The sequence below is a fragment of the Schistocerca cancellata genome, chromosome 2 (genome assembly GCF_023864275.1).
Source record: "Schistocerca cancellata isolate TAMUIC-IGC-003103 chromosome 2, iqSchCanc2.1, whole genome shotgun sequence".
Classification (NCBI taxonomy): Eukaryota; Metazoa; Arthropoda; class Insecta; order Orthoptera; family Acrididae; genus Schistocerca; species Schistocerca cancellata.
In genome coordinates, this window is record NC_064627.1 from 33,748,123 (window position 1) to 33,772,888 (window position 24,766).

General features: G+C 41.0%; 1 long non-coding RNA gene across 1 annotated transcript in view; it reads left to right on the plus strand.

The window, feature by feature from the left end:
• The first annotated feature begins 7,189 nt into the window (after positions 1-7,189).
• LOC126161315 (uncharacterized) overlaps positions 7,190-24,766 on the plus strand; it is a 64,916-nt gene continuing 47,339 nt past the window's right edge. Inside the window, exon 1 of the long non-coding RNA XR_007534893.1 lies at positions 7,190-7,273. This is a non-coding gene — a long non-coding RNA (uncharacterized LOC126161315). The remainder of the gene's footprint in view (positions 7,274-24,766) is intronic.

The following is a 24,766-nucleotide window of genomic DNA, read 5'->3' on the forward strand; positions in this document are numbered from 1 at the left end:
ACAAAGATAAATACTGGCGCCAAAACCTCTGCGTCAGTAAATAAATTTAAAAAAGGTGGAAGACGAGCTTTTTTTCTCCGCCCCGAGTTTCGACCAATGCATTTTCATACATTATCCATCGAAGTAAATACAAATTCCGTGTTGTTCATCTTTGAATGTATCAGCATTTCAATGTACTATGACAATCCGACTGGCAAGACGTTTGGGATGTTTGTCAATATGGCCAACTCTACGTTCTGAATTTTTTCCTACCTGTGAGAAGAGATGGTTGCTAATAGGAACTTTAATGAACTGTGAATCACATGCAGTATTCTCTTCACCATAAGAATAATATGAATATAAACATTTTGCCATGTATTGTTTCGTGTTTGCTGGCATCTCATTTAAATCCTGTCTGCCTAATAAACTACGAAACTAGAGTGAGACAACAGCAAACGTGGAAGAATATACATATCATGTCATGTTTAAATTCATATTATTCTTATGCCTAATAGTGATACAGTCAGAAATGAAGCATGGCAATTGACTAGATTTTTAAATCTAAGGTGACTCTAATTTCTGCGCGGAATGTTATGTACTAAAGAGGCGTCTGCAAAGATTTTCAAACGGAGAAAAATTTTCGCTGAACTCTCGTTCAAAACTTCTATCATATGCAGTATATTGTTTGGTTCTTGTTGATCATTGTCAAAGAAAGCAGCAGTGTAAGTAATATCAAAGATCAGTCTCTTGCCATTGTTTCGCTAACGAGATGATTCCTTTTTTTAAGCGGCTGTAGCGTGCACAAAAGCAAGCCATGCCGCGAGTGGCAACAGGCAGTAAACACTCATTATCAGAATGCTACAAACAGTGCATGACACAGTACAGTAATACATTTTCAGCTTAGAGTGACGTAAACACCTGTAACAAAGAGAACGGCGCTTATTAGATCAAAGAAAAATAAACAATCAATTCAAACCAGACGAAGCACGTAAAAAAGAAAGGGTACCCGTATAAATACAGATGGAGCGCCTGAAGCATAGCAATGGCTACCTGGTAAGGCTTAACTGCTAAGCTTACGACTCCAAGCAAACTACTGTAGCTGTATCGTCATTCATTCGACCTAAATTGTGTTTCATATTACAATGGACCAAATTAGTTTCGATTTGGATGTGTGGCCTAAAACTTTTCTCTCCCCTTGAATTTCGAGTCTCAAATTTCAGGTGCAGCTTAGATTGGGGAAATTTTTTTTTTCCTTGATTTAATCTCGTTTTTTAGGTGTGGCTTAGATTCGAGTAAATACGGTACTCTGCAATTCACACTTGGTGTCTGGCAGAGGGCTCATCGAACCATTTTTGTACACTCTCTCTCTCTCTCTCTCTATTCGTTTAGTCGGTTCCGACTCTTCGTGATCCCATGAACCAAATCACGCCACTTTTTCCTGTCTTGCACTTTCTGCCGTAGACCTTCCACGTTGGAACACCTTGCTTCTGTGATGCCATCGATCCATCTCATCCTCTGACGTCCTCTTCTTCTAGTTCCTTCAATCTTCCCCAGCATTAATGTTTTTTCCAGCGGGGCATGCCTTCGCATTGTGTGTCCAAAGTAGGTCAGCTTTTGTTTTAACATTAGACCCTCCAGGGATAAATCTGGTTTAATTTGCTCCAATATTGATCTGTTGGTTCTCTTTGCAGTCCATGGAACTCTAAGAAGTTTCCTCCAACACCACAATTCGAAGGAGTCAATTCTTCGCCGTTCAGCGTTTCTAATGGTCCAGGTCTCACATCCATACATCACAACTGGAAAGACCATAGCCCTCACAATACAGATCTTTGTTGCTAGAGTTATATCTCTGGACCTTATAATCTTGTCAAGGTTTGACATCGCCTGTCTACCAAGCAACAGGCGTCTCCGGATTTCATGGCTGCAGTCGCCATCTGCAGAGATCGGGGAACCGAGATAACTGAATGTGGTCACCACCTCCATGGTTTCTCCTGCTATATCCCATGAATTGGTAGGTGTAGTTGCCATAATTTTCATTTTCTTCACATTCAGCATAAGACCGACCTTTTCACTTTCATCTTTCACCTTCAGTAAGAGTGTTCTCAATTCTTCTTCACTTTCTGCCAACAGGATCGTATCATCCACGTACCTGAGGCTGTTTACATCTATTCCAGCTATTTTAATTCCTGTTTCTCCTTCATCTAGCCTCGCATTCCTCATGACATGTTCTGCATACAGATTGAATAAGTACGGTGACAGTATGCAGCCTTGCCGGACCCTTTTCTGAATCTTTATCCATTTCGTTGTTCCATGCATAGATCTTACTGTGGCTTCTTGGTCAAGGTATAAACTCTGTATCAGATGAATGAGGTGATCTGGTACACCCATGTTTTTCAGTATGTTCCATAATTTGTTGTGATCGACGCAGTCAAAGGCTTTGGCATAGTCAATAAAGCAGAGGTACACATCTTTCTGGAATTCTCTCGCTTTTTCCATAATCCACCAAATGTTAGCAATTTGATCTCTAGTTCCTCTTCCTTTCCTAAATTCAGCTTGTTCTTCTGGTAGCTCTCAATCTAGATATTGGCGAAGTCTATTTTGTAAGATTTTCAACATAACTTTGCTAGCATGTGAAATAAGTGCAATTGTTCGGTAATCTGAGCATTCTTTAGGACTTCTCTTCTTTGGAATGGGGATGAATACTGATCTTTTCCAGTCTTCTGGCCACTGCTGTGTGATCCATATTTTTTGACATATTGAGTGCAGCACTTTCACTGCATCCTTTCCAGTGGCTTTAAACAATTCTGCTGGTATTTCGTCATGTCCACTAGTTTTGTTATCAGCCATATTTTCAAGGGCCCACTGGATTTCACTTTCCAAAATATCTGGCTCTAGTTCTAAATTAACATTTTGTACTACTTCTCTACAATTCCACTCTCAAATAGTGTGTAGGAAAAAGGAACACCTAAATCCTTCCGTTCCAGCTCTGATTTCTCTTATTTTATCATGATGATCATTTCTCCCTATGTAGGTGGGTGTCAATAAAATATTTTTGCATTCGGAAGAGAAAGTTGGTGATTGAAATTTCATAAATAGATCTCGCTACAAAGAAAACCGCCTTTCAGTGACTGCCACCCCAACTCGCGTATCATACCAGTGACACTATCATCCCTATTGCATGGTAACACAAAACGAGCTGCCCTTCTTTGCATTTTTTGGATGTCCTCCGTCAGTCCTACCTGGTAAGAATCCCACACCAAGCAGCAGTGTTCCAGCAGAGGACGGACAAGTGTAATGTAGGCTGTCTCTCTATTGCATTTGTCGCATCTTCTAAGTGTTCTGCCAACAAAGCACAGTTTTGGCTTCACCTTCCCCACAATATTATCATGTGATCTTTCTAATTTAAGTTGCTCATAATTGTAATTCCCAGGTATTCAGTCGAATTAACAGCCCTTAGATTTGTGTGATTTATCGGATTTCTTTCAGTATCCATGTGAATGACCTAGCACTTTTCTTTGTTTAGTACCAGTTGCCACTTTTCGCACCATGCAGAAATTCTCTCTAGATCATTTTGTGATTGGAATCGATCGTCTGACGATTTTATTTGACGGTAAATTATGTCATCATCTGCAAACAATCTAAGGAGGCTACTCAGATTATCACCTAGATCATTTATGTAAATCTGGAACAGCAGGGGCCTATGACACTACCTTGTGAAATGCCAGATATCACTTCTGTTCTACTCAATAATTTACCGTCTATCACTACAAACTGTGACCTGCCTGAGAGGAAATCACAAATCCAGTCACACAACTGAGATGATACTCCATAAGCACGTAATGTGATTAATAATCACTTGTGAGGAAGTCTTCTTGAAAAATAGGAATCCGGAATCAATCTGAGATCCCTTGTCGACAGCACTCATTACTTCGTGGGAATGAAGAGCTAGTTCCATTGCAAAAGAATATTTTCTGAATCCGTGTTGGTTATGTATCAATAAGTCATTTCCTTCAAGGTTGGAGTACAGTATATGCTTTAGGACGACTGTGCAGTGCTTCTTAACAACAAATTGCCTCCAATGAGCGTCACGTGACAGTTTTTTTACATTAGATTCGTTTTAATGCGAGATCTTCTAATGTTTCACACGTACGAACATGCGGCCTTCCTGCGTCATCGTAGCTGCGCAAGTGCAGTGACGCGCCTGTTATCTGCGCTCTGTGGAAACAGCTGAAACGTACCTTTGTGATAGGTCACGGAAAAATATTGCGAATATTGCATTGAAAAGCGTCACTTTCAAAGTAAATTTCTTTTTATGCAAGATAAACTGTGTGAGAGTGTGTACGACAAATTTCTTAAATCACAGAGCGTTTGACTCATTTAAAAATCAACTCTTTGGGGATGACCATATGACGAATTTCGAGCCCAGAAGATCAGACATTTACGTTGTTATTAAAAAATGTTACTGGCACATTTATGTGATGTATGGCGTGCAAAAAGATGAAGAATATATGTGGAAGCTTAGCTTCTCTTGCAGCTTATTAATCTTAGAGACCAATATTATATTTGATAGCTAATCTTTTCTTGTAGCAACAATTATACATTAATTTAAGCCATTAATTTTTCTTATTTGTGTGTTCGCGCTACTTAAGAGTGATCTTGCTATTGGCTGACTACATCACGTTTCAAATGCTGTCATCAGCTGGCGAGATCATGTGACATGAGCTGTGACTGGCTTACAAAAGCGCGCCGCAATCTCGTTTTTAATGCTTCGGAAAGTAACATGCGGTGTTTGGTGGAATTCGAATTTATACCTTCGTAACACGGAAATATGTGCTGTATATGTTGCTGCACATCAAAATCTTTCCAAAACGTGTTTTTTCCCCTGAGTTTCATTTTCTAAAGTGCCGGGAAATTCTACGCCGGTGTATAAAACCATAAACGGATTGATAAGTGCAGAGAAAAAGGATACTGTCACTTAACATGGAAAAAAATGTATTTTCACCCGGGAGAAAGTGTATTTTCAACCGGGAAATCCGGGAAAAATCTGGGAATTATTTTTCCTTGTCCATGTAGACCCCTGTAAACATCTAGGAAGGTGGTTTGTTGGGTTGAGTAGGACCAGGTGAAGCATATGGTTGAGAAGCTGTTTAGGTTCTGGAGGAATGAGGATGAGGTGTCCTCAACCTTGATCCAGATTGCAAAGATGTCATCAGGGAATCTGAACCAGGTGAGGGGCTTAGGATTCTGGGTGTTTAGGAAGGATTTCTCTAGATGGCCCATGAATAGGTTGGTGTGGGATGGTGCCATTAGGATGCCCTCAGCTATACCCTGGATTTGTTTGTAGGTAATGCCTTCAAAGGAGAAATAATTGTGAGTGGGAGAATGTATTTGGTCATAGCGACTAGGGAGGAGGTTGCTGCTTTGGTATCCTTCAGGTATTGGGAAAGGTAGTGTTCAGTAGTGTTAAGGCCATGGGAATTAGGAAACTTAGTGTACACGGAGGTGGCATCAAAAGTGACTACCAGGGCACCATGTAGTAAAGGGACAGGATCTGTGGAGAGTCAGTGGAGAAAATGGTCAGTATATTTTGTGTAGGAGGGTAGGTTCTGGGTAATAGGCTGAAGTTGTTGGTCCCAGAGAGCAGAGATTATTTGTGGGGGCACAGTAACAGGCCACAGTGGGGCATCCTAGATTGTTGTGTTTAAGGACCTCAGGAACCATGTAGAAGGTAGGAGTGCAGGGAGTGGTAGTGGTGAGCAGAGAGATGGACTCCAGTGAGAGGTTCTGGGATGGACCTAAGGATTTGAGGAAACTCGAGATCCTGCAGGATTTCTGGAATGTGCTCACTTTGGCAAGGATTGTAGGTGGATGTATCTGAAAGCTGGCAGAGTCCTTCTCCCGGGATTTTCCGTAGTTTCACTGTAAAGTGGTTTTGATTCATTTAAGTCAGCAGTTGTGATTACTGATATTCATAGTTAAAGATCGATGTTGCTGAATGGATCGATATATACAAGTTACGCACGATATTTACGTGAGTATAAGACTACCCTGAATATGATTCTCTGTCTCTCTCTCTCTCTCTCTCTCTCTCTCTCTCTCTCTCTCTAAAGGCTCCTTGTGAAAAATTTATTTTTACCATACTCTGACTAGTGTAAATTACAAACTGTTTTATTGACATAAATGTCACAAAGTTAACATTGCTCCTATTCTGAACTTTTACCATTTATTGATGTCTACATGTTGCCCAAACTAGGAGAAATAAAACAAACAAAAAGAAAGGGTTTACGTGGATTTTTGGCCCTTTTCTACCTTTTTTGCACATTAACCATGGCCTTGGTACCGCCTTTTTTAATCATCATCATCGAAATAGCACAACTGGGAAATTTATATCATTGTTGTTCCGAATATTAGGCTTTTCTTTTGAATGTGTTGCTATTTTTGAGGTTGTCGTTATGGTGGGACCTAAGAACGCAGCTGTTTTTTCCAGAATACCTATCAGATTTCTCTTCTATACTGTTGTCACGTCACAGGGAGCATCAACAACATTGCAACAAGCAACATGTAAATACGGCACTGGCTCCATTGATTTGTACCATCTCCTGCAGAAGTTGTTGTTGTTGTTGTTGAGTGTTTGTCCAATTTTAAAGTCACCTCAGTTCCAGTTATAAATGGATTCAGGCATACTGCAGTTAAAATATTGTAGATGTTCATAAAAAGCCAAAGTATGTGGACAGATTCCCATGGTTGGCAACATGACAAAATTTGTTGTGTACTCATTGCTCCCCTCTCAGCCAGGCTGGTGTCACTGTCCCCTTTCCAATCCTTCTGTATTGCCGAGCTTTCCTTCACGTTACAACTGAATTTCACCACATTTTAAAGCTGATGAAAAGCTAGTAATGTTATTACCTAGTGTTCTAATACGTGAACAGTGACCAAATTTCTTATTTTCAGTCTACTAAGTAAATCATTACAGTGTCCTATAACCAAATAAAATATTGGTCTGGTTTCTAAAGCAACTTAAGTTTTTTGAAGGACAATAATTTCATTTTTGAATGTTATCTTTATTAAAAAGTGACATTAATATTCATATACAGTATCCCTAGATGTATGAAAACATTTATTGCAGACCTGTTCAAATGCAACAAAAGTTTGTAAGGTAATAGAATTTAATGCTATTTCCTCCTGTGTTTCACAGAACTGTGAAATTTTTATGAGAACAAGAGACTGTTGCAGTGGCTAGTTCATAGTTTCTCACGTATCCTGCTAGAGCTGCACGAGTCTGTCACGTGATTGAGTGAGTGAAGTTGATACTATATCAAGCACTTCAGAATATTGGAAAAATTGAGCCTGTTGGAATGCGAGTATCGTTTGCTGAGCCCTGCCCTATCGAATCCTTCAAAATAAATCTACCAGTGTCTTCAGTAGCCATAGCTTTATGTAAGATGAACCCTACTAAAAACAAAAAAATGTCGACCTCAGCTGCAATTGTTTAATCTGCAAGTGTAAGACATCCCTGTGTTTTTCAAATGACAAATTTGGGAAAAACCTCTTTTTATTATGGTGTTAATTAGGTAATCAAATTAACTCAAGTTGGGTGGAAATTTAAATGAAATTGAACATTTCTATTGAAGTATGAAAGTTCTGAGTAGACAGGATTCATTACACCACACAGCTATTTATCTGCCAAGCATAAAATGAGTCATTGATCCTACTTTAAATATACAGATCATTCAAGTCAGTATTCGTAAGGTAGCCAAAAGTTTATGTGAAAACTGGCACACACAGAACAAATGGTGAGGAGTGAATGTCATTCAATTGCACACTATGCAATGGTAATTTTCTAATGGATTTATGTAAAGAAAAGTATGGAAGACAAAACTATTGACCACTTGTAAGAAAATGGCTGTTCATTGCATTTATTAATATATGTAGTTCAACCATGAATTCTTTGGTTCATAGCATTCCACTTTAATTTTGTGCTGTAACACTTTACTGGACACTTAAATTTCGCCGGCCAGGGTGGCCGAGCGGTTTTAGGTGCTACAGTCTGGAACCGTGTGACCACTACAGTCGCAGGTTCGAATCTTGCCTCAGGCATGGATGTTTGTGATGTCATTAGGTTAGTTAGGTTTAAGTAGTTCTAAGTTCTCGGGGACGGATGACCTCAGAAGTTAAGTCCCATAATTCTCAGCTCATTTGAACTTGCATTGCTGTATTCTCTTTTATTTTTCGGATCTGTTAGTGATGAGAATCCACATATTTTCCACAAATACATAACACAATGGTCATTTATTAATAAAATAAGTAGGTACGTTGTCCATCCAGAGTGAGCATCATAACTTGTACCACAGTTACCAAATGACTCAGAACAAACACTAGAAATTGGAATAAACACAACAGCTTAACCTGCAATTTTAAAATAGATATTGTTGTGACTTTAACTTTCTTAGCAAAATGCCCAGAGAACTGTGCATCAAAATAAAATGGCAACAAGTTGCCAACATCTGGCATTACTGCCAAAGTGTCACATAGATCCTTTCGGTGTATATCCACAGTTACAACTAAAATACAGAGCAATTTTTTAAAATTCAGTTGAAATGTATCTGTAGTTGACAACCAGCACCAAGTTTGCTGGTAAAACATGACAAAGTCCAGTACCAAAATAACTATATGCTTTATGGGGGAATTTGTTCATTTTGTGTTTGCGTATATACTTCGCATTTTACCGAACGGTTCTTGGATGGTCTAAAGTTGGTGGCCAGAGACATTGGTCATATGTAAGAGTTTTGTGTGTGTGTGTGTGTGTGTGTGTGTGTGTGTGTGTTTTGTCTAATTCAAAAGGAGGCTTTTAGGCTGAAAGCTTAAGTGTTCAGCAGTCTTTTTGTTGTGCCTGTCTGCAACCCAACATATCCAACATGGGTAAATAGCAATCTATAATTTTCGTAATATTGCCATTATTCCATCCTGGATTTTTCATTGTTTGATTTTGAACTATTACAAAAGTTGATTCTACAGTTTCCAAGAACATTCATTACATTTCAACTTTTGAATGAAACACATTGTTTATATATAATAGTTTTGAAGATGTTCCCTTTAACCTAACATACCAAATTACCATTTGAGGTATGTTTTACATCTTAAAGGGGCAGATGGGCAGAAACAAAAAAAAAATATGTTTTGCATTATTTGGACCTCTCCATATACCTGCCAAGTTAGTCCATTGTTGATGTACAGCAGTACAGGGGATACGCAAAACAATGTGAACAGTGGTAGTAATTTAATGATAGTGTTTGATGGTCAACAATGCTGGTAAGGCACATGTCAATTTGAACTGTGCGTGTTCAGTACAGACTGGGCATCAGTGCAGGTTGTTTACGAGTAGTCCACACTTCTTAATTGCATTCAGAGGCCAAGGTTCAACATGCAATGAAAGACCTAACAGAGTTCCAAAAAGAGCAGATTGAGGTGGCTCGATGAGCTTTAGCATCAGTAACCAATACAACAAACTCATTGAATGTTTAAAGAGCAGTCGTTTCAACACTCATGACAGCCTACACAAAACATTGAAAGACATCATTGTGTACACGTAATAGTGGGCACAAATCAAAACTAAATGACAGAGATCGTCATACTCTAACACGAGATGTGTCTAAACAACACAAAACTACGGCAGCTAAAGTGGCTGTGGAGCTCAATAGCCATCTTCAAGACCCTGTATATATCAACACTGTCCGCCGAGAACTCCATAAAGCGAATATTCATGGATGAGCTGTTATAATGAAATCATTACTGATGACACCCAATGCAAAGAAGCTTAAAACATAGTGTCAGGAGCGTAAATCGTGGACAGCTGAGCAGTGGAAACACGTAATATGGTCCAATAAGTCAACGTTTTCATTATTTCCAACATCGGGTTGGGTTTACATCCGGAAAACGCCAGAAGCAGCCTACAATCCTGATTGCTTGATTCCAACGGTTAAGCATGCAGATGGAAGTGTGGTGGTGAGGATAGCCATATCATGGCGTTCTGCTGGTCTCATCATTACTCTCAAAGGCCGTGTTACAGCCAACAATTATGTGAACATTTTGGGTGATCAGGTGCAGTTGTTCCCCAACAGTGTTGACATATTTCATTACAATAATGCACCCATTCACACAGTCAGGACAGTACAGTTGTGGTATGAGGAACTTGCGACTGAACTGCTGCGTCTTCCCTGTGCAGCACAGTGCCTGGACTTGAACATAATTGAATCCTTTCAGGGGGTCCACAATTCTTTTGTGGATACGTGCGTCGTGAGCACGGGACCCTGAACTAGTGCGGCTCTTCCCTTTCCGGCCTGCATACCTTTCTTTTCCACATCCTCCCCCCCCTCCCCAGTCATCGCCCCCCCCCCCCTCACCTCTGCCCCTTCCCTTCCCCTTCTCCCCCTATGGGAGTATGTTTCGTCCCTACATCCGGCGACGAACAGTTGTAACTGTAAGACATAATCTCTCTCTCTTCTTTGCTTTCTATGCTGGAAAGTCTCTGTCCTTCCTTTGTCCTCCTCTTTTCCTTGCCTCTTCTGTTTACCCTCTTATCCGCTGCGGCGTTTGAGACCTCTCTTCCTTCCTTTTCTGTGTTCCTCCCTTTCTCCTTCTTTCCTTCCTGTGCGTGTCTGAAGGCTGACCCACACGTAACCAGTGACGGGGTAACATGTAATTCCCCGCCCCGGGTAGACAGGTAGGACACGTACGTACCCCTGGTAATGGCCAGGCCCAGGGAGGGTGGATTACCCAAGCTGGAACCTTCCGAATGTCCGTTTCTCGGGAGGCGTGACCTGAGGTGTGAACAATCACCTAAGGTGGGAGTGCCCTGAGCGAGCGCTCCCACAAGGAAAGAGCATGCCATCGGAGATGCTGGTAATCCTGGGGGATACTTCCACAATGGTTTCCTCTAAGTCTACAATTTTTCTCACAAGCGAAAGTTAGATGAGTCTCAGCCACGGACAATTCTTCCATCAGTGCCACAGTTCCTTGTTGTTGCTCGGTTGGACGAAGGTCAAGACTTCTTCACAGTCAACCCTTTCATTATTCAGAAAGCTGTCTATGCAATTGCAGGTCCTGTAAGGTCTTGGTCCAGATTATGAAATGGCACCTTGTTGTTAGAAACAGTCAGTGTCCTCCAGGCACAAAAATTGCTGCTAAATCGACTGCTACACACACTCCCTGTCCAGGTGGAAGCACACTGCACTTTAATGGTGAATTGCTGTTTAGCTTGGTGGCTGGAGTCCTGCAGTCTTTTAACACCTGCCCAATGTGGTTTCCGAAAGCATCGTTCTGCAGTTGACCATCTTGTTGCTCTCTCTATCATGAACAATTTTCTCCGGAAACTCCAAACAGTAGCAATATTTTTTGATCTAGAGAGAGCATACGATACCTGTTGGAGGACAGGCATCCTCCGCACACTGTTCTCTTGGGGCTTTTGAGGTCGGCTGCCCCTTTTTTTTCACAAATTTATGGCAGAGCGCACATTTAGAGTGCGGGTGAACACCACTCTCTCCCGTACTTTCTCCCAAGAAAACGGGGTACCCCAGGGCTCCGTGCTGAGTGTTGTACTGTTTGCCATTGCCATAAATCTGATTCTGGATTGTCTCCTTCCTGATGTCTCGGGCTCCCTCGTTGTGGACGATTTTGCGATCTACTACAGCTCTCAATGGACCAGCCTTCTTGAATGACGTCTTCGAGGATGTCTCGATCGCCTCCACTCTTGGAGCATCGAAACTGGCTTCTACTTTTCTCTCAGTAAGACCGTTTGTGTCAATTTTTGGCGTCGTACAGAGTTTCTTCTGCCTTCCCTACATCTAGGCCCTGTCAATTTTCCGTTTGTGGACGTTGCTAAATTCTTGGGACTTACGTTTGACTGAAAACTGTGCTTGTCCTCCCACGTTTCCTATTTTTCGGCTTGCTGTCTGTGATCCGTCAACACCCTCAGTGCTCTGAATGGTACCTCCTGGGGAGTGGACCGAGTTGTCCTTCTCCACCTATATCGCGCCTTAGTGCACTCGAAATTGGACTATGGAAGCATAATTTACTCCTCTGCTCAGCCGTCTGTTCTGCAGCACCTCAACTCTGTCCACCACCGTGAATTTCGTTCAGTGCCTGGAGCTTTTTACGCCAGCCATGTGGAAAGCCTTTAAGCTGAGACTGCTGAACCTCCTCTCCCTAATCGGCGAGCTGCCCTTCTGAGTCGTTATGCTAGCCACCTGTCTTCCATGCCTGCTAATCCAGCCTATGACTTTTTTTTAATGCCTCCTTGGGTTTAGGGTATGCAGGCTGCCCTTAATCTCTGCTGCCACTGGGAGTCCACTTCCGTGTCAACTGCTACGTTTTCATGCCTTCCACTTTCCTAAAACTTTCGTGACAAATGGGGGGGTACAGCACTGCGTTGGCTCTGCCCCCGGACCTGCCTGCTCCGTGACCTTCGTCAGCTTCCCAAGGAAGGTACCCCTTCTCTCGTGTATCATCGGGCATTTGCTGCTCTAAGTGCACAAATGAAGGATGCCACATTTATTTACACTGACTGCTCAAAAACATCATTTGGTGTTGGGAGTGGCTTCATTGTTGGCAACACCCCTAATAGATTTCGGCTTCCTGACCAGTGTTCAGTTTTTACTGCGGAGCTTTATGCTGTTCTCCAGGCTTTCCAATACATCCATCGCCATCAGCGTGTACAGTATATTATATGCTCAGATTCGCTCAGCTCTCTCCTCGGTCTCCAAGCTCTTTACCCTGTCCACCCTCTGGTCCACTGGATCCAGGACTGCCTCCACTTGGTCCACTTGGGGGGCGTCTCTGTGGAATTCCTCTGGATCCCAGGACATGTTGGTATCCATGGAAACGAGGCGGCTGGTACAGCGGCCAAGGCTGCAGTCCCTCTTCCTCAGCCTGCTGTTCGCATGGTTCCCTTCGTCGATCTAGAGTGTGTTTTATATCGTTGTGGTGCTCTTTTATGGCATGCACATTGGTCTACACTTCCCAATAATACATTGTGGGATGTGAAAGCTCTTCCCTGTGCTCGGACCTCTTCCTCTCAAATTCGTCATCGGGAGGAGGTAATTTTAATTAGACTCCAGATAGGGCATTGTCTTTTTAGCCATCGACATCTTTCAAGTGGCGTTCCTCCCCCACTTTGTCCCCACTGCTCTCAACTGTGGACGGTGAGATACCTTTTACTTCAGTGCCCCTATTTTACTCCGCTACATGCCCATTTACAGCTGTCGCCTGATCTATCTTCCATTTTAACAGATAACGTGCTCAGCCGATCGCGTACTCGAGTTTGTGTCAGTGAGATGATGTCGGTCATTTGAAGCTCTTTTTGTGGAAAACAACCACCCCCCCCCCCCCCACCCTTCTATAGTGGATTTATAATCTTTCCTTCTGTTTTTTAGTTTCCCCACTTTTTGGATTTTGCTCCCTCAAGACTGGTAGTGTGGTGTATTTTTGTTTATACAGTGAAACTTGCACTAAGTGGAATGTGTATAATTCCAAACTCTGCTCAAACTGCACAAGTATTATGGTACCAATGCATTGAGTAGACTTTCAAATGCTAATTTTTATACAAAGCGGAACATGCTTAATGTGGAAATGGGATGCAAATTTCAAAACTTATTAATAATGTATTGTATAATGTGGTAAAGAACTTACGCTATTATACTGTAGGTTAGTTATTCATGACTCTACAAGGATGCTACTCGTAACACAATAACGGTACAGCCCTGACAATGCTGTGAGCGAATGAAAACCGAGAAAAGAGCCTCAGCTTCGTGCAGTGCTGTGCTGCAGGTCTAGACATCAAACCATGCTGCTCTGTGCAACATCAAATAGGTTATGCTCAGTGTTGGTACATCAAAGGAGCACTCCGTTTGTCTGTGTTTCTCGTTTTGCAATATTATATTTTGGATGCTTGTGGGCACACACTTGTCCGTTTTTGTGCACCTACAAACACTCTGCTGCAATCTACCCAGTGAAAAAGGTGGGGTGGTGTTAAGTTAAACAATGGTTTCACCTGGCAAGGTTCAGCATTCCAAAGAAATGCACCACCTGCTTTACTTTCTGGCAGTTTCAGTTCTCTAGTAGCACGTTACATGATAATACAATGTTGAACAAAAAGTGTGTGTCACTAACATTTAACAAAATGGTTAAGGTAATAAAGGTGAATGAGAAAAACACTTTCTGTGTGTGAAATAATGTTGCGTTTCAAATGTGCCAGTATACAAATTTGATATTTTCAGAAACAAGGATAAGATGCAGGATAAATGGATGAAAGGAAATGGGCAAAGGAAAAGAAAGCCAAGGAAATGAAGGAATTAATGAGATAATGTGGGAATGGTTCATACATGCACTGGCAAGAAACTTACCTTTGGATCCACATTACAGGGTGAAGCTCGGAAAGTCGCTAAAGAGCTTGGAAATACTGAGTTTAAGGCATTCACAGGTTGGCTGGACAGTTTCAATGCTAGGCACAACACTGCGGAATGAAGTGTGTGGGGAAGTTAGAGATGTGGGAGGAAGTGTAGCAAAAGACTGGAAGGCAATATTGTACTGTAATCTAATTGCAAATTATGAACTGAAAGACACGTTCATTGTCGATGAAGCAGGGCTGTTTTATTGTGCACTGCTTCCGAAATCTCTAGCAATTTGAAGTGAAAAGTCGTCTAGTAAAAAAACGGCCAAGGAAAGATTCACTATGCTGCTGTGTGGAAACATGTTAGGTGAAATAGAGAAGCCACTGGTGATCGGAAAAGTTACAAAACTGTTTTGTTTCAAAAATGTAGATGTAAGTAAGCTTTCAGTTACGTGATAAACAGTAAAAAGAAGTGGGTGGTTAATGGTCTTTGGAAAAATGACTGGGCTCTTTGTGCCAAAATGAAGAAAGGAAATTGCAAAGTACTCCTTTTCCGAGACAATACAACCTGACACCTGAAAGTCAAATTATCGAACATGAAACTGCCTTGCTTCCCACCAGGTTGAACTAGCCTCACACAATCCATGGACCATGCACATCTCATAATAGGTAATCCCTGATGCAGTCTCTTATTCTTAATATTGGAGAAGCTGAAAGTGCGTTTGTTCTGGCATGGTCGGTTTCTGTCCTGGAGGCAGTAAATGGATTTGTTTGCCAGTAAGGGAAATAAAGCCTGAAACTGTTAAAAAGTGCTTCAACAAAGTGGCATTTGGAAGTCAAAAACAACACAGTTCTCCAACTATCAAACCTCAAGAAAATGCAGCAGCAGTTGCTGAATTAATTGAAATGTAAAACATTTCATGTGTGGATAATTATGTTTGAAGTGATTGCTGTCAGCCAGCTCACAGTACTTTTACTTTAATAACAGATTTAATAGAAATCCGCAACACAGATGATGATGATGATCAAGAAGAAACAAAGGAAGAAGAAGAGTAAGATGATAGCCCTAGAAAAATTAATGTCTGAAGGAGCTGTTGCACACACAGTTACAAAATTCACAGCATACACAAATTCTCCCAAACTGTTTCAACTATCATATAATACAAGAAGTTGTCTAGAAAAAACAGTTCTTAATGGGAAATTGTAACAAGTTTCCTCACTTGATATGTGGCAAAAAAAAAAAAAAAAAAAAAAAAAAAAAAAAAAAAAAAAAAAAAAAAAAAAAAAAAAAAATTTGAACTGCAAAGCAAATAAACATGGAAATAATATGTTGTATTGCTAGAGAAGGCCGAAATGCATGCGTTTAAACTCACGCAGGCTGGCGTGAGGTCTGCAACAGGATACGTAATGAACGCTATAAAGAAAAGTACGTAGCTGCTGGAATACTTAACTTTAATCCATCATCGGTGTACATCGCTCTTGACGATACAAGTTAGACTCTTTAGATACATGCAATATACTGTTTATGGCGCCTTGCTAGGTCGTAGCCATTGACTTAGCTGAAGGCTATGCGAACTAGGTTCTCGGCAAATGAGCGAGTCTTCGTCAGTGTAGTCTACATCTACATCTACATCTACATTTATACTCCGCAAGCCACCCAATGGTGTGTGGCGGAGGGCACTTTACGTGCCACTGTCATTACCTCCCTTTCCTGTTCCAGTCGCGTATGGTTCGCGGGAAGAACGACTGTCTGAAAGCCTCTGTGCGCACTCTAATCACTCTAATTTTACATTCGTGATCTCCTCGGGAGGTATAAGTAGGGGGAAGCAATATATTCGATACCTCATCCAGAAACGCACCCTCTCGAAACCTGGCGAGCAAGCTACACCGCGATTCAGAGCGCCTCTCTTGCAGAGTCTGCCACTTGAGTTTGTTAAACATCTCTGTAACGCTATCACGGTTACCAAATAACCCTGTGACGAAACGCGCCGCTCTTCTTTGAATCTTCTCTATCTCCTCCGTCAACCCGATCTGGTACGGATCCCACACTGATGAGCAATACTCAAGTATAGGTCGAACGAGTGTTTTGTAAGCCACCTCCTTTGTTGATGGACTACATTTTCCAAGGACTCTCCCAATGAATCTCAACCTGGTACCCGCCTTACCAACAATTAATTTTGGTCCCATAACACTCCCCTGTGGCACACCAGAGGTTACTTTAATGTCTGTAGACGTCTCTCCGTTGATAACAACATGCTGTGTTCTGTTTGCTAAAAACTCTTCAATCCAGCCACACAGCTGGTCTGATATTCCGTAGGCTCTTATTTTGTTTATCAGACGACAGTGTGGAACTGTATCAAATGCCTTCCGGAAGTCAAGAAAAATAGCATCTACCTGGGAGCCTGTATCTAATATTTTCTGGGTCTCATGAACAAATAAAGCGAGTTGGGTCTCACACGATCGCTGTTTCCGGAATCCATGTTGATTCCTACATAGTAGATTCTGAGTTTCCAAAAACGACATGATATTCGAGCAAAAAACATGTTCTAAAATTCTACAACAGATCGACGTCAGAGATATAGGTCTATAGTTTTGTGCATCTGCTCGACGACCCTTCTTGAAGACTGGGGCTACCTGTGCTCTTTTCCAATCATTTGGAACCTTCCGTTCCTCTAGAGACTTGCGGTATACGGCTGTTAGAAGGGGGGCAAGTTCTTTCGCGTACTCTGTGTAGAATCGAATTGGTATCCCATCAGGTCCAGTGGACTTTCCTCTGTTGAGTGATTCCAGTTGCTTTTCTATTCCTTGGACACTTATTTCGATGTCAGCCATTTTTTCATTTGTGCGAGGATTTAGAGAAGGAACTGCAGTGCAGTCTTCCTCTGTGAAACAGCTTTGGAAAAAGGTGTTTAGTATTTCAACTTTATGCGTGTCATCCTCTGTTTCAATGCCTTCATCATCCCGGAGTGTCTGGATATGCTGTTTCGATCCACTTACTGATTTAACGTAAGACCAGAACTTCCTAGGATTTTCTGTCAAGTCGGTACATAGAATTTTACTTTCGAATTCACTGAACGCTTCTCGCATAGCCCTCCTTACGCCAACTTTGACATCGTTTAGCTTCTGTTGGTCTGAGAGGTTTTGGCTGCGTTTAAACTTGCAGTGAAGCTCTCTTTGCTTTCGCAGTAGTTTCCTAACTTTGTTGTTGTACCACGGTGGGTTTTTCCCGTCCCTCACAGTTTTACTCGGCACGTACCTGTCTAAAACGCATTTTACGATTGCCTTGAACTTTTTCCATAAACACTCAACATTGTCAGTGTAGGAACAGAAATTTTCGCTTTGATCTGTTAGGTAGTCTGAAATCTGCCTTCTATTACTCTTGCTAAACAGATAAACCTTCCGCCCTTTTTTTATATTCCTATTAACTTCCGTATTCAGGGATGCTGCAACGGCCTTATGATCACTGATTCCCTGTTCTGCACTTACGGAGTCGAAAAGTTCGGGTCTGTTTGTTATCAGTAGGTCCAAGATGTTATCTCCACGAGTCGGATCTCTGTTTAATTGCTCGAGGCAATTTTCGGATAGTGCACTCAGTATAATGTCACTCGATGCTCTGTCCCTACCACCCGTCCTAAACATCTGAGTGTCCCAGTCTATATCTGGTAAATTGAAATCTCCACCTAAGACTATAATACGCTGAGAAAATTTATGTGAAATCCATTCCAAATTTTCTCTCAGTTGTTCTGCCACTAATGCTGCAGAGTCGGGAGGTCAGTAAAAGAAGCCAATTATTAACCTAGCTCGGTTGTTGAGTGTAACCTCCACCAATAATATTTCACAGGAACTATCCACTTTTACTTCACTGCAGGATAAACTACTACTAACAGCGACGAACACTCCACCACCGGTTGCATGCAATCTATCCTTTCTAAACACCGTCTGTACTTTTGTAAAAATTTCGGCAGAATTTATCTCTGGCTTCAGCCAGCTTTCTGTACCTATAACAATTTCAGCTTCAGTGCTTTCTATCAGCGCTTGAAGTTCCGGTACTTTACCAACGCAGCAAAGTCATCCGTACAACTGGGAGGAGTGCTAGTAAGTCTCTCAAGACCTGCCGTGTGGTGGTGCTCGGTTTGCTATCACTGACAGTGGCGACACGCAGGTCCGACATGTACTAATGGACCGCGGCTGATTTAAAGCTACCACCTAGCAAGTGTGGTGTCTGGCGGTGACACCACATAATATATATGTACTTACAACAGTTAACGAATTTAAACGTAGAGTAATGGTACAGAAATACCATATCATTTATTAATTAGTATAATAGCCTAGTGTTTTATTGTACAACGTCCAGTAAATGAATAACTACTGTGCAAGAGTGAAGGAACATAAATACTACATAATTACAAAATTAAATCTTTGTGTATGATAACTGACAAGTTTTATATAGCCTAGTGAGTTTTAATGCAGATACTTGCCAAATTTTGAAAATTATCTTAGTCCTATGTGCTTCTGTTTTGAGTAAGTTTTACTGTGTCAATCTTTTTCTACTCAGAATTTTTGTGAATGTTAATTTGATTATCTGTAATAACATTTAAGTATTAGGAAAAACTGATCAGTTAAAAAGAGAAATAATCTATTTCTATTAACTGTGTAATGATAAAAATAATGTATTTTTCATTACAAAATCCTTATTTTTTTATTTTTTATGGTGGTAACTGTGCGCATATTTAAAACAGCCTAAATTCCTATTGCACTATGCACAAAGTTACCTAGATGAAGATGTAAAAGTGAGGAATAGAAATAATGAATGCAGTAACATGGATGAAGAAATAACAGGTTGAATTGAAACTAATGCATAAAATTAATTAAAATCGCACGAAAAAAGATTTAAAGCAGTAAAAAAATGTAGGAAGCAAAAACAGAGGAAATGAAGTAGTTGGTATGATTAAAATGATGTGACAAAGGAATAAAAATAAAATATTATATTTAAACCAACTGAGTAACAGTATTGAGCAATGTAATTTAGATAAAAAATTAAGTATTAAAATAAAGTACCTGATGAGATTTGAATCCATGAACTTCTGTGTGAAGCCATGACACTCTCCATTACACCACACAATTGGCCAACATGATACTACATTTTTACTGCTATACATTTCCTTTGGCGGGTTGCAGAAGGCGTCCGCCAGCGGTTTGTTATCAGTAAGAATGAAGAAAGGACAGCCCTCGATGTCAGTGCGGAAATGTTTGACGGCCTCGTACACTACCAGAAGCTTTCTATTAAAAGCAGAATATTTCTTCTGGGCTGTAGACAGTTTTTTGGAGAAGAAATGAAGTGGTGAAACTGTGTCGCCTTTTCTTTTTGTAATATTGCCCCGACCGCGATGTCGCTGGTGTCCGTAGTGATGAACAAATCGGCAGACGGTTCAGGGTGGGTGATTAAGACTGTGTGAGCTAAAGCTGTTTTAATAGCCCTGAAAGCCTCTAGCACGGGTTCAGTCCAACGGACTGGTTTAACGCCTGAAGTTTGTTTGCCAGAGACCGAGTCCGTCAGAGGGGCCTGCACGGCGGCGGCAGAAGATAGATGACGGTGGTAGTAATTTATAGTACCTATGAAATGTCGGAGTTCTTTGTACATAGCTGGGGGTGGTAATGACGTGGTAGCCTATACGCAGGATTTGGGAGGCTGTATTTCATCTGTGGATACAGTGTAACCCAGAAATGTCACGGAAGACTGACGCAGTTGGAATTTTTCTTTGTTGACCTCGACACCATTGGATGCCAAAGTCTGGAGGTCCTGGAATAAATGATCTTTATGATCTGCGGTCGATTTACTGAAAATGAGTATGTCATCCAGGTATGCGAAGCAGAACTTGAATCATTGTAAGATTGAGTCAATGAAACATTGCCACATTTGTGTGTGCTGCATTCTTTAAACCGAATGGCTTGAAGTTGTAATGGAACAAACTGAGCAGCGTGATGATACCAGTTTTTGGAATGTCTTCTGGCACTAAGGGAATTTGGTGATAGCACGTTTGCAATCACACTGAAGATTGCAGTACCCGATAACATATGAGTGACATCGTTTATTTTTGGCACGGGGTAATTGTCCGTGACAGTGCTAGAACTTAAACGTCTATAATCACCACACATTTGAAAAGAACCGTCATGTTTGGTGATGAGGTGAACTGGTGAAGACCAATTGCTGTCTGATAGCTCTAGGATGCCTGCCTCCAGAAGTTCGTTAATTTGCTGCCGGGCCACTCGCAATTTAGTGCGTTTGAGGTGTCTAACCTTCTGTCTAATAGGAGGCGCGGCAGTGGTAATTATTTTGTGTGTTCCATCAGTGACAGAAGAGACTTATGAACTGTACACGAGACTGAGTGAGGTTCTGACGTTGTTTTTTGGGACGAGTGGGGTGCGATGAGGCGTGGCTGTTAGCGCGAGCAGGAAAAGGCAGCACGAAAGTCACATGCCTACTACGCATGCGCGTCATTGCGGGGAGGGGGGGGGGGGGGGGGGGGGGGAAGGTGGGGGTGCAGCTTAAAGTGCTAACAATGAGAGTTTTCCGCGCACACTGGCCATGCATCCTTCGTGGTAGGACCACAAAACACTGGTGAATTCTGCCGGCAGTCGTACTGTCGTTGTACAAGGTTGCTGGGTGAAAAAGCTATGTTGAGTGCAGTCGTACGCACTTGGTTGCGAAACTGGGCCGCCGATCGGGTGGTTTGTTCTAGCGAACTGGAGGCATAAAAATGTCTGTTATTGATTTGTGAGGAAGGTGAGGCTGGCGTAGCTCGGTAATAGTTGACTGCGTGTGCATTTTGCACAAATGGCGGCGTTGCACATGCACTACTGTAACAGGCGTCGTGGCGCGTACAGAATCAAAGCACGTGTGCGAATTTTGGTCCCTTCGAACTTGGTACGGGCGATCGATCGTCGCACTATTTAGATCATCCACTTCACTTTTCACTAGTGGTTGTGTGTAATCCAGCGAAACAAAACCCGAGTCCATTATTTGAGGTAATTGTGTAACACTCGGTTGTTGTGGAGTTACTGAAGTAGGGGTTATCCTCGTATAAAATCGGAGATCATTGTCCGTTAGCTGCGAAATAACTGACGGTGGGGGGTTTTGTTGGCCTGGTTGTAAGAGCTGGGCCTCCAAATCTTCGTAAAGAATGTTCGATGATGTAGCCAAGGCGTCGTACATGAAACCTGTTGATTCTGTATGACCGGCGCGGAAGATGTAGAACTTTTTGTCCAGGGTCATCAATATGGGATTAGGGATACGGGTCATAATATACGCAATAAACAGTTCCCAAGTTTTCTATATACACCTATATTTTACCATAAAGACTGATACACATAAACACTGCATGAAGTACAAAGGCAGACTGAATTAAACACGGCGGTGTGTCAGAGAAGTTAATGTTCTAATGTGTGGTCGATGTGACCTACTGTCGCCACACCCTCATAGTCTCGGATGTCATTGAATTTAGCATGCTAAAATTCTAGAGTAAGTAAGAAACACGTACTTTTTTCTTTTCTCTAAAAAAATTCATGCTCAGAGATACAGACCTTCAAAGTGCAGACACCATTTTGAAGATGTTAATATGCTGTTTCACTGTAACAGTTGTAGATATTTTGTTAGTGTTGGTTTTTTTATTTTATTTTATTTGAAAGATAATAGCTTTATGATTACAATGGTATCATCTGGACATATGTCAAAGTTCTTCTACTGTTGCTTTTTGAATTTATTGTAGTTTACAGATTTTTATTTATTTATTTATTTTTTCCCAAAAATGCCAATCCAGAAAAGTTAGATTTTTTCCTGTTGATTAGTTCCATGTAGTACAATATTCTCTGTAAAGGAGAGCACCCACTTCTAAGTGAGGCAGGTTTTATTTTTTAAAAATCATTTTTTAACTTTCAAGGGTAATGTATGTCATCACTGAAGTTGTCTTTACCAATTTCTTCATTACAATGCTTATTTCTGTTGTCTTTGCTGTGTTACTTCTTTTCACTGTCTTTCTTTAGTTATTTCTTTTGACTTTCATTGTGGCAGATATTTCCTAAACTTTGTTGTAGATTCTTGTCAGTTTCTTTGTTGTGGTTGTTCATTGCAGGTTTCTGTATTGTAGTTGTTCAGTGCTAATTTGTTTAGTGAAGAGACTTCTAAGAAATCTGACACCATCCTGTGAGTTCTGTGTTTTCGTGAGGAATTCGCCAGTAGACAAAGTTGCAGTGTATTTTGTAGAAAGGACTTCGAAATGTCTTCTGACTGGGGCCACAGGAGAGTGAAGTGTGCTGACTATTTGCATATCCATAAAAGAGTGATATATAAGGCAAATAAAAACGCAGATTTTGTTCAAGGTGGTGATAAGTTTTCTCATTTGAAGATTCTCTTTCAAAATTGTGTTTCCAGTGACTACTTTTTGTGACCTAAATGTTTTGACAGAATAACAACAATGATAATATGTGAACAAGGTGAAGTCTCCCTTGGTGCAGATGATGCAGATTTTGCTTCAGTAGAGGAAGAATTAAATACCCTGAACCAGTCAACTACAGAGGTAGGTGATAGTCCTGTTAAGAAACGATGTTCAGTGAAGTCGAGTCATACGCTCTAGGGATCAAAGTGCAGAGAAGTCACTAAAGCTGTGGGTGAATACACTATGCAAAACTGACCACATTCTTCAAAGTAGAAATTCCATCTTCAGAAGAAAATGAAAAAAGCACTCGTGCACCTCTTGCCAGGAATTTTTCACAAATATCAATTCAGCTGCTGAATATTGTGCATCCTACAGTGAAAAGGTGGAAGTTTTAACTATTATTCCAGGGACATTTTGGAAAAGAATTTTGAACCATGTTCCATCAGTATCAGAGTATGTGATAGACAAATCAGGAAATGTGAGGTCTGTAAAAGGAGTCTTTGGAAGACCAGATCCCTATTATTGTCATCCTGTAGAAGCAACTAAAGTTAAAATAGTGCAATCATTTTATGTGGAAGATAAATGGGGCTGTTATCGCCATACTGCCAACAAAACAGTTGAAGGTCATAAAGTTGTGAAAGTGAAGAGAGACATGACTTGCAGTATTAAAGAAGCTTTTGCAATTTGTAAGAGCAACTATACAACTTACATTGGAAGATTAAAATTTTATGCACTATGACCTAAGTGGGTAGTTAATCACTTAGAGATGTCTGTCTGTGTGTACTGTGAGAATTTTTGACTGTGTGGTAACTTTGAAGAACTTATTGGAGCATGTGACATATGACACCTTGGTTGGGTGTCTGAAGTCGTTAGTAGTTTGTGACGTAAAGTGAGAGACTTGTTTGTTTCAAGAATCTGATGACTGCCCTGGAAAGGGGGGACTGTCTTTACAGACACTTGGCCCGGAAGACACAGCAGATAACCCTGCAGAAATTATATACGTGGCTTGGGAGGAAAATGAACTAATTAAGAAAACTGTTGCCTTTGACAGTTTCATTGATGAACTTGGTAAATGGTCAGTTAAAGCAGTACCACACAAACATCTGAAGAAATTGCAACACCACCACATTGCAGAAGTGCTTCACTGTGATTTTGCTGAGAACTGTTCTGTAATTGCTCCACAAGAAGCACAAAGGTTTCAATTTTTGCAAGAATGACATTTTTTCAAAACAAGATCACAAGTGTTGCAGTAATAAGCGATGGCACAGGACATGACTCAGTACATGCTTTTCTAGCAATGCGCAAAATTCATCTGCAAACAGGGGCTGAGAAGATCATCATTATTTCTGATGGTGCTCCTAGTCATTTTAAAAATCGTTACCAGCTGTTTGAATTGAGTAAGTTGCTTGTGCCAACTGACTGCGTATACAGTGCTACTGGTCACGGGAAGGGGTACAGCTGTGATTCAGAATGCTGAGGATTTTACGAGAGTCGTGAAATCTTACACATCCACAGCCCTCATTCTATTGTCCGAAGAGGAAATCGAGGAATTCTGTGAGCAGAAAAAAGAACGGTCCAAACAAACTATTCCTGTGAAAGGAATTCAGAAGACACATTGTTGGACTCAGTGATGGGTGAATTCATATTGCACGCACTTTAAAGAGCAAGAAAGAAGAAATTTCGTTTGTTTGGCCAACACCTCAGAAGCAGCAGGACGATATTCAGATTCACAACCTGAGAAGGGGGATGTTTGTGGCATGTGTATATGGATGTGACTGGTGGATTGCAGAGATTATAGACACCAGTTAAGAGTTAAATCAAATTGTAATGAAATTTATGCAAGTTTTTGGATCTTTCAGATACAGTTTGAAACCATTTAAAATGCTTGAAAAATGAGTCTCTTACTCATCTTCCAAAACTAAAATTACGTTAAAATAAAGCTAGTGTTTTATTTTGTTTTATTTTTATGAGC